At 33.5% G+C, this 16,311-nt stretch overlaps 1 long non-coding RNA gene across 1 annotated transcript in view; it reads right to left on the bottom strand.

Annotated features, from left to right (window-relative positions):
• LOC112063984 (uncharacterized) overlaps positions 1–16,031 on the bottom strand; it is a 123,167-nt gene extending 107,136 nt beyond the window's left edge. The window contains exons 1-2 of the long non-coding RNA XR_002891291.2: positions 15,936–16,031; positions 15,369–15,463 (exon numbers count right to left, since the gene is read on the bottom strand). This is a non-coding gene — a long non-coding RNA (uncharacterized lncRNA). The remainder of the gene's footprint in view (positions 1–15,368; positions 15,464–15,935) is intronic.
• Between the last annotated feature and the right edge of the window lie 280 nt (positions 16,032–16,311).

Below are 16,311 nucleotides of genomic sequence, written 5' to 3'. Positions count from 1 at the left end.
TCTTCAATCTCTACCTCTTGACTTATAAACTGAGTCTATTACACACAGTTCAGTGGGCCTGAATGGGATCAACCAATTGTTGAGCTTCTGTGCTTGCATTTGGACTGTGCCTCTTTATGTTGGCTTAGCTAGGTTTTAGGAATCTTAAATTTATCCAACCTGACCTGGCCCTTATGAGTGAGGAAAAGTGGCAAACAGCTTGACCTTGGGTAGAGCTGGGGCAAGCAAAAAAGGAATAGAGACTGAGTTGCTTAGACAACATAAGGCCACTGTGATGTGTCTGACCAGGCACTGATTCCTGTATTTCCAGAATACTGTAGGTTAAGGACGAGTGGATCCCCTAGGTGGTCACTAGTTACTGTGTGGCATTCAGACCCCGATGGTATGGACTGACAAGGTCAAGTGTTGGGCTTTCTCTCCACCTTATTTCACAAAATTTTGATCCACATTGGGATTTCCCAAAGAAGAAAAAAATTACAATAAAAATTCTCCTAAAATATACTAAATTACAAAGGTATGAATAAAATCACTATAAGGAAAAAAAAATTGTGATAATGAACCAAACTTGGTTTTGCCAATAAAAATCTTAGGGTGAAATTCAATGTTTGCAATGTTTGCATAATAAAGGAAAAGGGAATAATTGGCTTTATATCTAAGCTTCAAACAAGATACAATAAATTATTTATAATTAAATGTTTAGCCCTAAGTGTATATCTTACTAAATGGGAGTCTTTAAATTTGCCATAGCAACCCAACAGTATCAACTAATACCAGCTAACAAATTATAACACAGGCTATAAAACCTCCTAAAGGAAAGGATAATTAGTCCAATGATTTTCCCCTTCAGTAGTCCAAGTGAGACAAAATAAAAATGAATGGTACCTGACTATGAATTATCATAGTTCAACGGCACTTCCTATAAACGTTTAATCCCACACATTATTAAAAATAACAAATTCTCTTCAACTGGCCATTAGAAAATACTTTGCTGTGATATTTGGCTAAACTGCTGTGCTCAGTGCCTCTTTCAACAGGCTCTCAGTTACAATTTGCTTTCGTCTTCGAAGGGTAACAGTACACCTTTACCTGGCAACCCATGATACCTAGTACAGACATCATACATAAACTATGTGGACTATACCTCCACCATATCCAGTTATCCCTCAGAATCCAGGTATGACATTTATTGATGATGTCCTTTCTACACCCAAACACAGATATTTAGAAATATTTATACACAACATATTTTAAAGACATGTGTGAGAGTAAAAGCATACACATTATTTTTCTCTAGTGGTATCCTGGTCAAATCAGTGAAGTAAAACCAAAATTTCTGATTCTGTATTTCTTTAAATTTAGTTTCATTGAGATGAGCTCAGTTTTCCTTCAAAATAATGACTACCCGGCAATGAGTTCTACTGAGTTGACAGATGTTTACAATATGCATAACCGGATACATACATAAACATTTAAGACTTCTACAGAAGTGCAATTGAAGTAGGGAGAGGAAAGGAAATGAAAAATAGCAGATTATTTCTTATTAAACTCATCCAGAAAGGCCATGAATTATACAACTTTATGGTGTACTTGCCACCAGATTAATGGAAATTTATTCACAGAACTCCTTAGGAACAGAGATGAGCATATACTATTTACATTTCTCATTTTACGTATTATAAATGTATACATGTCGATAAGTTATATACTTAAAAGACCAGCAGGCAAATCTTTAATGAGAAATGATCTTTTGATCTTGTATTGATGTTTAGTAACATTTGGAAAAATACAGGAGTTTAAAATGTTTACATCAAACCCCAGAAGTTACATTGCATGAGAACAAGAGAGACTACATACTTATTAAAGTCTTGATGCAGCAGCTCTAATTTAGACTAAAAATGATTACTTTTGTTTCTGTTGCAAAGACTGCCTTTATTTTTCCTCCTGACGCTGAGAGGGATCTTCCATACTAAGTTCTGGATGTGAAACAATTCAGAGGTACATTTAAAAAATCACTCCAGTCATTTTCTGCTAAGAATTTTAGAAACAACTGCAGCTTTTCTTCTGCCTTTAGTATTATCTATAATATATCAACTATTGCTTTCTTATAGAAAAGCTGCCACATGAATGAAAATATATTCTAAATAAACTTCTCAGATCCCAATGATGTTGCAAAGGAGCACTTGTTATATAAAGAGTTGACATGAGGCCAACATATAGTAAAAGATGTTTATAAATACATTTCTATTTTGTGAAGAGATGGGTAATCCTTTAACTTCAAAACTGAGCCACAAGTTAACAAAGGAAAAATCAAGAAGTTGATTTCATAACCATTAAAATATTTTATTGATATTTACATTTGCTACGTTTCAATTTGCTGGAATATGGTTCTAATGACACCAAACCTTGATTCTGAAAATTATGATATGAATCACAAATTCTCACCAGCCACCTCTGGCACACAAAAAGGGGTGGCAGTTGGTGTTTGAGAAAAAGAGAGAAGATTGTGAAAATCTAGGGAGTAACCAATCTCAGAAACATCTTAACATGCATGGTGACAGTTGATTATCTTTGAATAAGAAGGGCAGAAATAATTTTCTAAACACAAGCAGATTATTTCTTAGTTAAGATTATTGTATTAAGAACCCAGAGTTTTCTCAGTTGCCTCCCCAAACTCTAGAATCCTGTAACTCCTGTTCAGTTTATACTCATATATCCTTGAACAAAATTATTCCTAGGAGGGAATATTGTAAATGTAGTTGCCAACTGAAGAATGTTACTTGCCACCTGCTCTACAAGAATTAGGTCACTAGCCACTGCAGTCGCTGACCTTCAACATACCCTGAAAGGAATTCAGGGTGGAATGAGGCACTCTGTGCTCCGGGAAAAGTGGCAGAAGAGGCCTTCAAATATTTAGATATTTTCAGGAGAAATTTTTTGCATCTTCCCATTCCTAGAAAAGCACTAAAACTATTACCTCCTCTTGACTAGCAGCAACTTTCTACTGAAATGTGCTCTTGGTTGCATGCAACCCCTTCAACTAAATCACATATATACTGACCTCCCCCCACCTCTTCAGAAGAGTTCCTCAGAGCTATCTGAGAGGCTGTTTCCAGGAATACAGTCTTCAGGAAGACACTGAATAAACTTGACTCACAGCTTTTACATTGTGCTTTTTTTTTCCTTCAGTTGTCACACTGTTGTGAATTATGATATTTTACCTGAGCAAATGATTTAATAGGCTTTCCCTTAACTTTCATGTTTCAGCAAGAACTTCTAAGTAAATCTTACGTGTTAAGATTTTTATGGAAAAGAAAGAAGTGGTGTTTGTGAGTTTCTGCATGAATCAGAAGATATTTTGACATTATTAACGTGGAAAATATTTATGTACATATAACAAACAAATAAAATTAAACCATGTTGTATTCGTAACCACTTCAGTGTATTATATGACAATTGTGTGGTAACTGATGTATTATGTGGCAGTTGTTTTTCCCAAACAGCTAAATATTTTCCATAGATTGTTTCTTTTTCCAAATGAAAAATGCAGACAGCTCTAGGAAGTTTGGGAAATAAAAAAAAAATGTTTTTGACCTCCAGATCAAATAATTTTATTAATATTCAGTAACATGAACATCCAAAAAAGAGACATCAGCATATTCTCTGCATTCCCTTGATTTATTTTATGTGAATAAGAAATCAACCATATATTCAAAATGGATATAACCTTGTAAAATATTATAGGCTTTTCTTAACCCACAGATAGCTGAGAAAAAAATACATTAATAATTTACCACCCTCCATGAAGACAATAATATAATATTCTTCATTAAAATCTTTAATAATTATAATGTTTAGTTAGAAAACATTTCAAGAAAATTTTAACAAGTATCTTCACAAATTTAAAATATATAAATTCTCCTAGACCTACATATAACTCAGCTATTTATTCTCTCTCTTAAGCGGAGAAATTACCAACAAACCAGAGAATAATTCCAAAGTCTTCACTTGATCTACTTTTCAAAAGTCACACATTTTGTTTAACTGCACATAAAATGGAAAACGGTTTTTATGTAAGAAAATCATGTATGTTTTCCCTACCTGGCAACCTACCAACAGATCCAAATATATTAGACCATTTGTTAAACATTTTTCAAGTCTCTTTTCTGGGACATTTTCAGGGAAAATAAGTCAATACACTTGACCAATTTTGTTGAGCATTTACCTCTACTTCTGGTGCTGGTGTGGAGAGATGAGTCTCTCCCAACTCATTCGACACACATTTGTTGAGCAATAACTATGTGCCAGGCACTCTGTGCTGGTTATAATGGTAAAAAACCAGCCATGATGCCTAAAGCTATCCTACCTGGGGACTGGGAATTCCTAAGTTGAAAGCTACAGGGAGGCTAAAATAGAAACCGGATGAGGAAGAGAGGAGATAGAGCAATCTCTTTGAATTATATGTTTCAAATATACAAGCCGGAAAGAAGCTTCTGTGAATAGAACTTTTTAAATATTGAAAATAGCCAAAAATATTTTCAGCCTTTTGGGGAAAAGTGTACTTCACTCTTATGAAAAGGAGAGTTTTGTCTTTTGATATAGAGAGTTCATACTTCTGCTTATGATTTTGAGTACTTTTATCCTCCAAATTCATAGAGTGGTCATAAGGAACTATCAGTTCTAGTTACTGATATTCCCTTCCAGCCGATAAGGCCATTTCAGTACCTGTTCTTAAAAGTATATGAACATGGTTTGAATGCACCAACAGGTATTTTATTTTTCCCATAGCAAAAAAATTAAGCAATGTAGATCAAACAAAAAATTCTATGTTTCTCTGTGATCAATTCATTTCAATGGGCTTCAACTTTCACAGCAATTCAAATTCAATATCAAAATAATTTCTTTCCTGAAAACTCTATTTATTAAGGCCTACTTTAACTTAAGAGTAATGCAATTTTTCTCCTAAATTTTCATGTGTGAAATTTGTCTCATGTAATCATGAAATAAAGTGTAGATTCTAGGAGGCTAAGCTTCATGGCATATTCAAAGAATGGACTAAGTTCCACACACATATACTGCAACTAGCTTTCAAAGCTCAGTTCCATCAGAACTCTCATCTCTCATTTTGTTCACTAAGAATTGAGTTTCATGTTACAGTGTATTCTTGTATAACTGACTTTGTAAGAACTCTTAAAACATGGTGGGCAACACTCTGCAGAACCCTCTCAGGCAGGGATGCACAGATGGTGGAACCCAGAGCATCAGAGCCTTATCATGAGAAAAACCATATTAACTGTTTATTATAATGAGGAGAAATCACATTTTTCTTAAAGCATTAATAAAAGGATCTGCATCTTATCCGCTGCCTTCTAATATATCAGGAACCAAGGAATATTCATTCACTATCTTTCTGAATTTAAATCATTCAAATGTAATATTATGTGTTGGACAACAGTTTCTAATCAGAATAACACACTTAGCTGAAAAGGGTTACAGAGCTGCATACAGGGCCCCTGTGTTGCAATACTGAATAGTCAACCAAGGCTTTCAGAAAGGGGGACAATTCAGGGAGGGGGGAGTAGTTCCTGAATGGAAATTTAATGACAGAATATCTAAGGGTCTGTCTTATAGACCAAATTAAGCCTACAAATATGTTTTCTTTGTAGTCACAATGTTGTTATACGTGTGTTAATTATTTTTGAGTTCAAATTCTTTTAGGAGGATCATGCATTAACCAATTTGTCACTGGCTAAACCATTTCTTGTTGTCCTACATACAGCCCAATTCATACAATTATGTTCTTTACCAGCCTCTTGAGTTTCTGGATCATGCGCTACATAAACTATTCTACTTTTTTTTTTTTTTGGATGTTTGTATTTTACTTTCATTTACATTTCTAGAATAAACTATTCTACTTCTTATTTGAAATATTGTTCTGTGAAATCTGAGAAGCCCTTTTTATCCAGGAATTTAGATTAAGGTTGCTTCTGAGTTTCATTTAGACATGAGCTGGCTTATGCTTGCTTTGTCTACCTGATCGCTGTTTGCAATGCCATAAATTCGAAATTTGTACAACATCTTGCCCCACGTTTTATGGTGTGCCACAATTTAGCTTCTTTGAGAATGGTTAGTTTATATTCTTGTAAAGCACTGCTCGGATTACAAATAATAAAAAAAGTGATCATATAACCAAGATCCGAATGTATTTGAGTCCGAAGATTGTTAAGTATCACTATATCTCAGTTGCGCATATAAAGTATGCATATATTTGTCACACTGGGACGAGAAGCCTTTTGTTTGCGTTTACAGAAGTCAGTTGCCCATGGATATTCCTTGGACACCACCCAAAACTAAAGAGTTTAACCAATTTGCTGTTCAGAACTGAAATACTTTACCAATGGCCCCGCTGTGAGTGAAATTGACTTAGATTACAAAATCTACAGTCACAGCAAGGGTCAGGGGCAAAATCACATCACTGCTTGAGAGTGTCTCCTGCTAGCTGCAAGTCAGTAGGGGAAGAAAACAGAGAAGATATGAGGGCAAAAAATAAACAACAGAAATCTCAAGGATAATAACTAGAAAAAAAGGTGTTATGTGTTTACAGCATTTAAATCCCATCTCACTGGAGAAGTTTCTGGCATTTAATTACTGATCCTTTATTTGTCTAAGATTTGGTTTGAGCAGTTTTGTAGAAATGGCTATAGTTTAAAATTTCAAGAATTCTCTAAAACACTAATCACTCAGCTTTCAATACTTATTTAGCTCTCATAGTAAATTAAGGATAGCAACACCAAAAGGAAATACACAATGTGGTTAGTGCCCTCCTGTTGACAATATAACAAGCAAAAAACAGAAGCAATTGTAATAATTTATTTTCAAAAACTCCATAGGGTAATTTATTATGCATGTACGTGCATTCACATACATGTGTGTACACATGTGCACACATACACACAGAGCTTGTTTTTATACATAAAATTAGCTCTCTGGACACTAGTTCTTATTGCTAAATTAGATTAGACTTTTTGTAGTTTTTAGTGACAACTTCCTGCTTTGAATATCATCTTACTGACAGGCTGGAGATGCTTATCATTGGGCTACAGTGGTGCCGTCCCTTCTTTAGACAAGAACCTCACTGTATCTCCTAAGTGTCTAGTTGTTCCCAGCATTTAAGTGCTGTTCTTAAAACCAAGGTCCAAAAATCAAACTCATCAGAATCCTCTAGAATGCTTAATACAAATTCATTTTCCCCCAAACTTCCCTATCACTATCTCTGAGATTAGGCAGAAGTCTTTATTATAACTACCCCACATGATCCCTATGTACACTACACTATGTTTTGAGAAGCGAGAATCATGGTTTTTACTATAAGACTGCATTGTGATATTAAATATAAATATTGGACCTATAAGTGATAATAGCTGCAATTCTACCATTCATTAATTGAAAAAATACATAATGAATATATACTTTCAATTAAATGTTTAATGTTAATTTGCCACAAAACTTTCACTTATCCATTTATTCATACAACTATAATGCTGGTACTGAGTTTACAATTACACAAGTATATGAAATACACATTTTTATCCATAGATATTTGGTACAACTATGGATCCATGAATCTTTGCAAAAACTATCTCTCTGGAGTTCTTCAGCTTGTAGTTTAGGAACTACTGCTGCAAACTGTAAGTCGTTTTCATGCTTACTCTGCACCATATAATAATATTTACCCTTTCTTAATATCTATAACTAGTCATAGCCATGAAATATTCATATAACAGAAAGACAGAAACATGTTCTGGTACGTGTTCCCCTGTGAGTACTCTTAAACTTGGAGAAATAATCGGGAAAACAGAGTCAGTGGTTATCAACTACAAATATCAATTTCTAGAATCCTATTTTGCCACCTTAAGTAAATAATTCTGAAGTCAAATGATTCCATTGTGGTAAAGGTAGATTTTCATGAGTAATGTCATAAATTAAAATTAATGATATATTTTCCTTGATATATCAATACTTGCTTATTAATAAAATGTATAAGTAGAAAAAATGCAGAAAAAATTAAAAGTGGCCTCTATTCCCACTATTCAATAATGACGAGTGTTATTTGGGTGGATTTTCTAGTATTCTTGTATTTTTTCTTTTGGGTATTAACATACAATAAGTATTTTTTTACTTTGTAATATATTGTCTATATTTTCCATAGTATTATAGATTCTTTGTTATTATAATGATAATGACTATATAACGTCTCATAAAGAATGTTCTCTTTATCATAGTTTGCTTAAGCATTATTGCATTTTTAAGTATTTACATGGTTTCCAATATTTCAAAGTAATAAATGACACTGAAATGAATTTCAGGCTTAAAGCACTGTATAAACTCTGTATCGTTTCCTTTGGGCAAATTTATAGGAGAGGAAATATGTAGTCAAGGGACATAAAATATTAAGGCTTTTGATACTAACTTGGAAATTGTTTTTCAGAGTTTTTATTGGCTTTCTGGATAGCAATATGAAAATACATACCAGAATTTAAAATTCCCTTCTTATTTAACTTGACTATTATGCATTTGTAATAAAATTAATAATTGAATAGGCTAAAATACTTGGAGCTATTTATTGATTTTAATAAGGAAAATTTAACATTAAGCAATGGCTACCTAAAATTTAGAAATAGAACAATATAATATTTTATAGCCAATAAAATACTCTTGAAGCAAAAAAAGATATAAAATTGTTTTTGATAGAGTGTTAGATTTAAAACTTGGTTATTATATATATGGTTTTTTGTATATATATATGACTATATATATTATATGGTTTAAATACATACAAATATATATTATATATACATATAGGCTTGATAGAAGTTCATGTACTCTAAATGTTATTTTTCAGTCTTTGTATATGTGTATTTACATGTCAAAAATAGACGCTGTAATCAGAATATACAAATACAAGTTTACCGATTTCATTTACACTAGCCTTGAGTGAAAATGTCATTCTCCATAGCTTTACAAGCCATCACTCTATCTTTAAAGCTAAGGGTACTTTTAAATAATTGTACACTTTGTGTAATGGGGCAAATTATGTGCTTTAAATTTAAGAGATTAGTATTGATAGGTATACACATATATTTTTCAATTTAGAAATCTTGTTGCTAGAAAGTGCATCACATAAAATAATTCAGCTCTTTACCCGAAAGGTCAAAATTGGTGACTTTGCCTCGGCAAAACATAGACCACTATTGCAAGAATGCTTACGTGCTTACTTCCTGTGTAGTAGGTGACATTGGTTGGAGCGTTCACTAACCACACTGATGTCTGACAGGATGATATTTCGCTTCATTGGGTTTGAAAATAGACATATACGTGTCTTCTTAGGGAAAAAGAAATCACTTGTTTTCTCTTTGCACTTTGCCATAGGTAGAAAAATTCTGTATATAAAATTCTTTATTACTTTTCAAACTATTTCATAGTTGCTAACAACTTTGAAATAAAGATATCATAAAAATCAGTAAGATATTAAGTACATATTCAAATTAGAAATACAATTTTGAAAGCCGTCTCTGCAAAATACTTTGGAAATACCTGTTATATTTAAAGTACCTTACAGTTATCATTTCAAATAAAGATATGGCATATTAAATGGCCTTAATTTCTATGCATACTTACTAAAATATGTTAGAACTTTCCAATATAAATTAAAATATACTGACACAATATCTACTCAAATAGGTGCAGCCTAACCTGGTGCCTATGAACAAGACTCTATGCTTCAAGCAGGAAGTGGAATGTGGCAAATCATTTCTCATTTTGAACTTTTAGTGATTATAACAATTTTTGCTATGTTCCTAGAAAACAACTGCACAATTTTCAATAAGCCATCTGCAGTTTCACTTTTGGAATTCTCATAAGCACCAGAAGAGCTTTCCACAGAAAATGTTGAATAGATTTTCTCATATCAAAATGAGCATTTCATACATTTTTGTATATAGTTTTATAAAAAACTGTGCTTTTCTTTCAGGATGTCATATAATGGTGTAAAAATTAGATTATTAATACAAATTGTGTATAAGTAGAATAATCATTTTTCAGATTGAAACTAGAGAACCCAAAGGACTCAAATGAGCAAACTGACCTTTCTCAAGAAAATGCATAAAAACCTTATAGGATAACTTCTCTTTTCTATTGATATTAAGACAAATAAGCCACGTGTTTATGCTCTTTTTATAATTAATTACTTTTTTGTATAATATGTGATATTAATTGCCTCCACATTCCAGCAAATCTTAATATTTGTATGCGTTAATTCTCCTTACATTGAGAAAAGTTCTTTCTCTTTTCTATAGATTGCGGTGAAGACCCAGTCAGTTTTTCATATACAACAGTCTTTGGTCACAAAAGAGTGTATTGGGTGGGGCTTGTGTGGGGACGGTTGATAAAAAGCTATTTTTACTGGCCAAATATTTCAAAGGAAGTATATGAACTTGTCAATATCGTCTCTTAATATGATAAACAATTTAAGTAGTCCATGCTACTGAACTTTTCATTTTGGTGTGTTTTATTTTAGAAATGCATGTCATTCCCTATTCATGCCACTTATAGCTACTTTCTCTTGGGACTTCCCCTTCACTAAAGAAGACAGACTCTATCCCAGACGGAAGATGTGTAGCCAGTAGTCATTCTATCCTTCTATACTGTAGTCTCCTAAATCACTTCCATTTTTTTCTACTTTTAGAGACAAATAATGTCTACAGTTAGTGTTAAGACAACAGACATTCAGTGATGACATAAACATTTTTATTCAAGATATGTACCATAAATAAAATAACTAGTGTGTGTACATGTGCTTAAAATAACACCTGCCACATGGTAAGTGTTGCCCAAGTATAAATACTGAAACAATATGTAATAGCTACTTAGAATTTTAAAACCTCTTATTTTGCATTTAGTTCCTTTGGTGCTTCATTTGAGAGATTGTAACTTTGGGGCAAAAGTCGTATCCAGCTCATTCTAACCCTGAAGTTTTACATTTTGTAAGAAACCAGATTAGAAGCCTTGAAAAACCTTGCAATTGACCAGGTGATGTACAAGTATCCTATAATGCATATACTGAATTTCTCTTTCTGTTTATTCACAACTTATTAAATGAACAATTCAGTAAGTTTTACCCTGGCCTTTTAAAAAAGACAAACTGTTGAGTATACCACTAGATGGCAGACAAAGATCAGAAAATTTCCGTTACATACTCAATACATTAAAATATATAGTGCACTTAAAATGCCATTTGCAACAACATGGATGGACCTAGAGATTGTCATACTAAGTAAAGTAAGTCAGACAGAGAAAGACAAATATTAAATGATATCACTTATATGTGGGATCTAAAACAGTGAAACAAATGAACTTATTTACAAAACAGAAATAGACTCAGAGACATAGAAAACAAACTTATGGTTGCCAAAGGGGAAAGGGGGGGGATAAATTAGGAGTTTGGGGTTAACAAATACGTACTACTATATATAAAATAAATAAACAACAAGGACCTACTGTATAGCACAGGGAACTATATTCAATATCTTGTAATAACCTATAATGGAAAAGAATCTGAAAAGGAGATACATATATATACAAAATGTTTTGATATATACTATATATATTTTTGATATATATATTTTGATATATATCTCTACATATAGACATATATTTTGATACATGTCTATATGTAGAGATATATATCTTAGTATTTTGTACCTCATCACTACTATCTTTTGGTCCTCTGAGTATAGTTTTGCATAAATGTAATTTGAGAAAGATAAACAGTTCACATTCTGACTTGAAGCTGTGTAGGGATAAGCATGAATGAGAGCCTGGAGTCACACTGAGACCACTGGAGGCACCTGACTTCAACCCTCAATACTTTCCATGATTTCCAGAGATTCTGAGGTTTCTATTTTGACTTTCAGCAACTTCTAGTGTTTATTCTTAGGCTAAGAGAGATCATTTAGATGAAAAAAATATATATATATCATCTATAGGTCATCTATAGGTAGTTTCAGTAGCCTCTGATTTCCAGGCTTACTTGGAATTCTCTTACCCGGCCCCCCAGATGAAAAGCAAGATCCAGATTATTTATTTATGCCTGCCAAACTGCATTTGATTACTTTTTTAGACAGTCATCTTGTTCAACTCCCCTAGGGGATTGCATCCAGCCTGGTAGTATTCAATATTAAGTACAGGTTTCCCAAATCTGTGTAACTTCTATCTTAGTATTCATAAGTGGAGTTCCAGCGTCCAACAGTTCCATTTTTCAGAATGCAAGTATACATAACAATCCAGCAATTATGAATAGCAACAGAAATGGTGATGACAGCAACTTCACCAACATGAATTGATCTCATAATATGCCAAACACTGTCCTAGGACCTTGAAGGGATACAAAAGCTTTGGCTAGATTTTGCTACAATAACAACCTCAGAAAAGCTTAACAACAGAAGCTTTTCTCACTATGTCACTTGCATGCTGAAATCGTCTGCATTTCTGCTGCACAAATATTATTCATTTGGGTTATAGGCTAAAGAAGCAGTCCCTGTCTCAGTCTCACTGAAGCCGGAGAAGCAGAAAACCTCACATTTTAATTGGGGCATATTTTCTTTGATTTAATAACTTCTGCTATATAATCCATTTTTCCTTAATATTTAGGATTTGCTCCCTTAATGTGTTTAGATTGCTCCTATTATCACCCTAGGAAAATTAATCCTCACCACACATCAATTTACCAGCAGCTGGAAAAATTCCCCACTCACTCATCTCAGTGAGGAAAAAAGCATAGATACAATCTAGTTAATATTTCCCTAAATGATCTATCCACAGTGTCACTTTAATGAGAATAATAATCACAACCCTCTATGGACACTCTTTACATTTTTCTCAGATAAAATGAATGTTGAGAAATTTAAAGAAAGAAGAAAGGAAAATTCACCAACTAGAAGACACTAGTTTATTATTGTCCTGCTAAATTTTAAATAGGTGCCTTTAAAAATTTTTATTTAGTTTTTTTGTTGTGCTTAAAGTTAGAAAAAAACAACCATAAACTAACCATTTAAAAATTTTTCCTATTTGAGAAACTTCCTATTGTATCTTGCATTGATAGAACTATCAAATTAGAAAGGTATATTCTTAGCATCAGTTAAACTCATGTTCTACCTATAAAGTTTTATTTGATGTTCTCTGAATTTTCCACATTTGATTATAATAAGAATGAAACTATATGCAAGGACTTACTAAAACTCTAATCAATGTTTAAGAGAAAGAAATATTTTCCTTCACATTTTGAAATATTTCCTATTAAGATTTTTTCTTTCCTTGCAACACAGACAATTGCTAAGAAGTATACTACGTATGGCCCAGGATGTTCCCAATGTCATTCTTAATCGATTGTCCCACAGTTGGCACCTCACTGTACTCTCGTGTTGCATACAGTAAATACGAACATTTTATTTTTCTTTTCTTTATTACATTTTGTATATTCATGGACATTTTGTATCTCTTGCCTTTCAAGGAAATTTTAAATTCCATTGAAAGCTAAGCTCACCAAATGATATCGTCTGCTTATTAAAATACACACACAAACACATACACACAGAGTAACAAAATGGGTTAAGTATCTAATTCTATTCTGAGAATTTATCAATCTAGGAGTTACTTAACTCATGAAATATTAGCAATCTGCTTACAATTCTTCCAGATACTGGACAGAACATAAAGAAGTTAGAGGCCAGTGTCCTCATCCACAAGGAGCTTAGAGTTCAATCATCTATGTAATATCCCAACAGAGGAAATTTATTTCTCCCTCTTTCTCTTTTTCCTGCCAAGTTTTCCTCAGCTGTTGAGAGTTTCTATGGCTTCTGTCCAAGAAGTTTTTGCTACATAATCACTGCAGAATGTTTTCTGAAGATCAGTATATGCCCCTCTGAGAACAGCTCCTGGACACATTGGTCAACAGTTTCTTGACTGTCTTCCCATTCAGAGAAGAACACTCCAGGAAATGCATGGAAAGGACTGCCAATCTCAAGCTCAGCATCTCTCTTACACATGAAGTAAATGTATCTGGTTGTTACCAGATTATGATGTTTGCTGTTACTAATTGGATTGGCCATGAAAAACTAGCCTTCTAGAAACTTTCTGGTTGTTGTATTAATTCATCTTATATTTGCCATAAGGTAAAAGGAGAAGCCTTCAAATTTTTGAGGATGAAAAATTAGGACAGCTCTTCAGTCTTTTTCAAGGGCAATCCTGGATATTGTGAAGGGCAATCCTTTGCTGTGAGGGGCTGTCTGATGCATTACAGAATGTTAGCATCCCTGTTCTACAAGCAGTAAATGCCAGTAGCTCCCTCCTGTCAGTGATTGTTACCGCTAAAGCATCCCAACTATTCTACTAAAGCCTCTTGGGGTGGAAGAAGCATTACAAGTCTGCAAACTACTGTTATGCTTAGGATGACTTTTTCTACTAACATTAAAATGTGGTACTGTATAAATTATAAATTCCTACATTTAAAACATTCACAGAGTTAAGCAGAGGTAAGTTTCAAGCAAATATAAAATTTCTAAATAATACTGTTATGATGCTTAGATGAAACCTTCAGTATCGCTCTTTCTTTAATAAGCCTGGGCAATCTAGAGAGAAAGAGAATCCTATCCTTTGTAGAGATACAAAGAATCTTGAAAATAATTATAGTCCATTCCCTTTATTTTACCAAAGAAGCATCTAAAATAAGTTAAACAGTAGATGTGGTCACACTTGCATTCTGGACTCCTGAAGAGAGGTATTCAAGGTCATGCTCACTTTAATAAAATGATGGAAACATTTCTAAGTAGTGAGAAGTGAAAGAGAGGCATACCTCCAAATATGTTCGTTAGTCATTTACCCAACCTAATCTCTCAAACTGGGACTATTTCAGTGTCACATTCAGTTCTCAGTCTACAGCATCTTGGTGGAAACTTTGTTTTTTCACAGAAAAAAAAAAAAATCACTTTGTTCTCCCTTCCATTCTAATTGGAGTAAATGAAGCCCGAGCAGAACTTTCACACCTAAGCCTTAGTCTCAGGGATTAATGCAATCAAAACTTCTGACACTGTCTGCCAACTGTGGTGCTCTGAACTGTCATAAATATTCCTTTAAACGTTTTATTTCTAATGACCCACTAATCTCAACTAAGGTAATCAATTCCTTTAAACACATTTGAACATAAAATAATTGATATCATGCAAGGTAATCAGACTGTTCATGAAGTAACAATGACGCTAGATTGGAGCTCTTGGGACACGGCATACGTGTCTCACAAGTTTGTTTTTAGGTCTTACCTGTGAGAGAATGCCATCTGGGATGGAAAAGAGATCTTTTGTGAAATTCGAAGATATCACTATGTTGTTTCTCTTCTTATCTTGAAGTCGCCATTCTGCCACAGAGAGAGTAAAATTAATGGAACCCAAATTTATTCTTCACACAGCCTGGCTGTTTATATTATCGTAACGTTTATCCTTTTTCCTAGGTAATATCAAATTGATTATTGAGTGAGTCGTTCTAGGATCTTCCAAGGAATCAAAGTTAAACTGTCTAGGTTGGAATCATATATTTTAAGTTATTTATTAAAGAGGGAAGCTGCATATGCTACTTTTCTATCTTTACAAATTTTGTCTTTTCTATTCAGGATTATAATGAATCAAAATCCTGGCTCTAGGAATCCTAACTTCTACCGTTTCCATTTTACCCATGCTCCCTTTCTACTGACTCCTATTCCTTTCCTCCAAAACTGTATTTGAAAATTAACCTGATAATTTGCTCTCAGAGTCCCTCACTTGGAATAGTACCTTTTCTTTGCAATTTCTCAGGTGAAAGGGAAAACGTGAGAGTTTGGGAGGGAATCTCACCTAATATATTCCAAGTTTTCTTACTCCTGTTGCTTTTTGTCTCTCTCTCCTAGCATTAATTCACATTCACACTGCCCTCATTCGATCCTCCATCTTCAGTCTCTTGAGATGAATGTGGGCCCTAGTAATAAATTGGCAGCTGGAGGATCCAGAAGACAGATATCAAATTGTCATTCTGCACATAAGCTGGAGTTAACCAAGGGTGGAAATCTTTCCAAATATGTCTGAAAGTATGAAAAATATGGCTCTTTCATGCTTGAATAACTGAAAGGTAGCCAAACTACTTCTATCAAACTTAAAAAAAATCAGACTGAGAATAACATGATAAATTTTGACTCAAAAGTTAATTCATTCAAAAGGTTATAGAGCACTTGAA

This window comes from Physeter macrocephalus, chromosome 1 (assembly GCF_002837175.3).
Source record: "Physeter macrocephalus isolate SW-GA chromosome 1, ASM283717v5, whole genome shotgun sequence".
In the NCBI taxonomy this organism is placed as follows: Eukaryota; Metazoa; Chordata; class Mammalia; order Artiodactyla; family Physeteridae; genus Physeter; species Physeter macrocephalus.
Note: the sequence above shows the minus strand (reverse complement) of the source record. Positions and strands in the feature narration are given on the sequence as shown.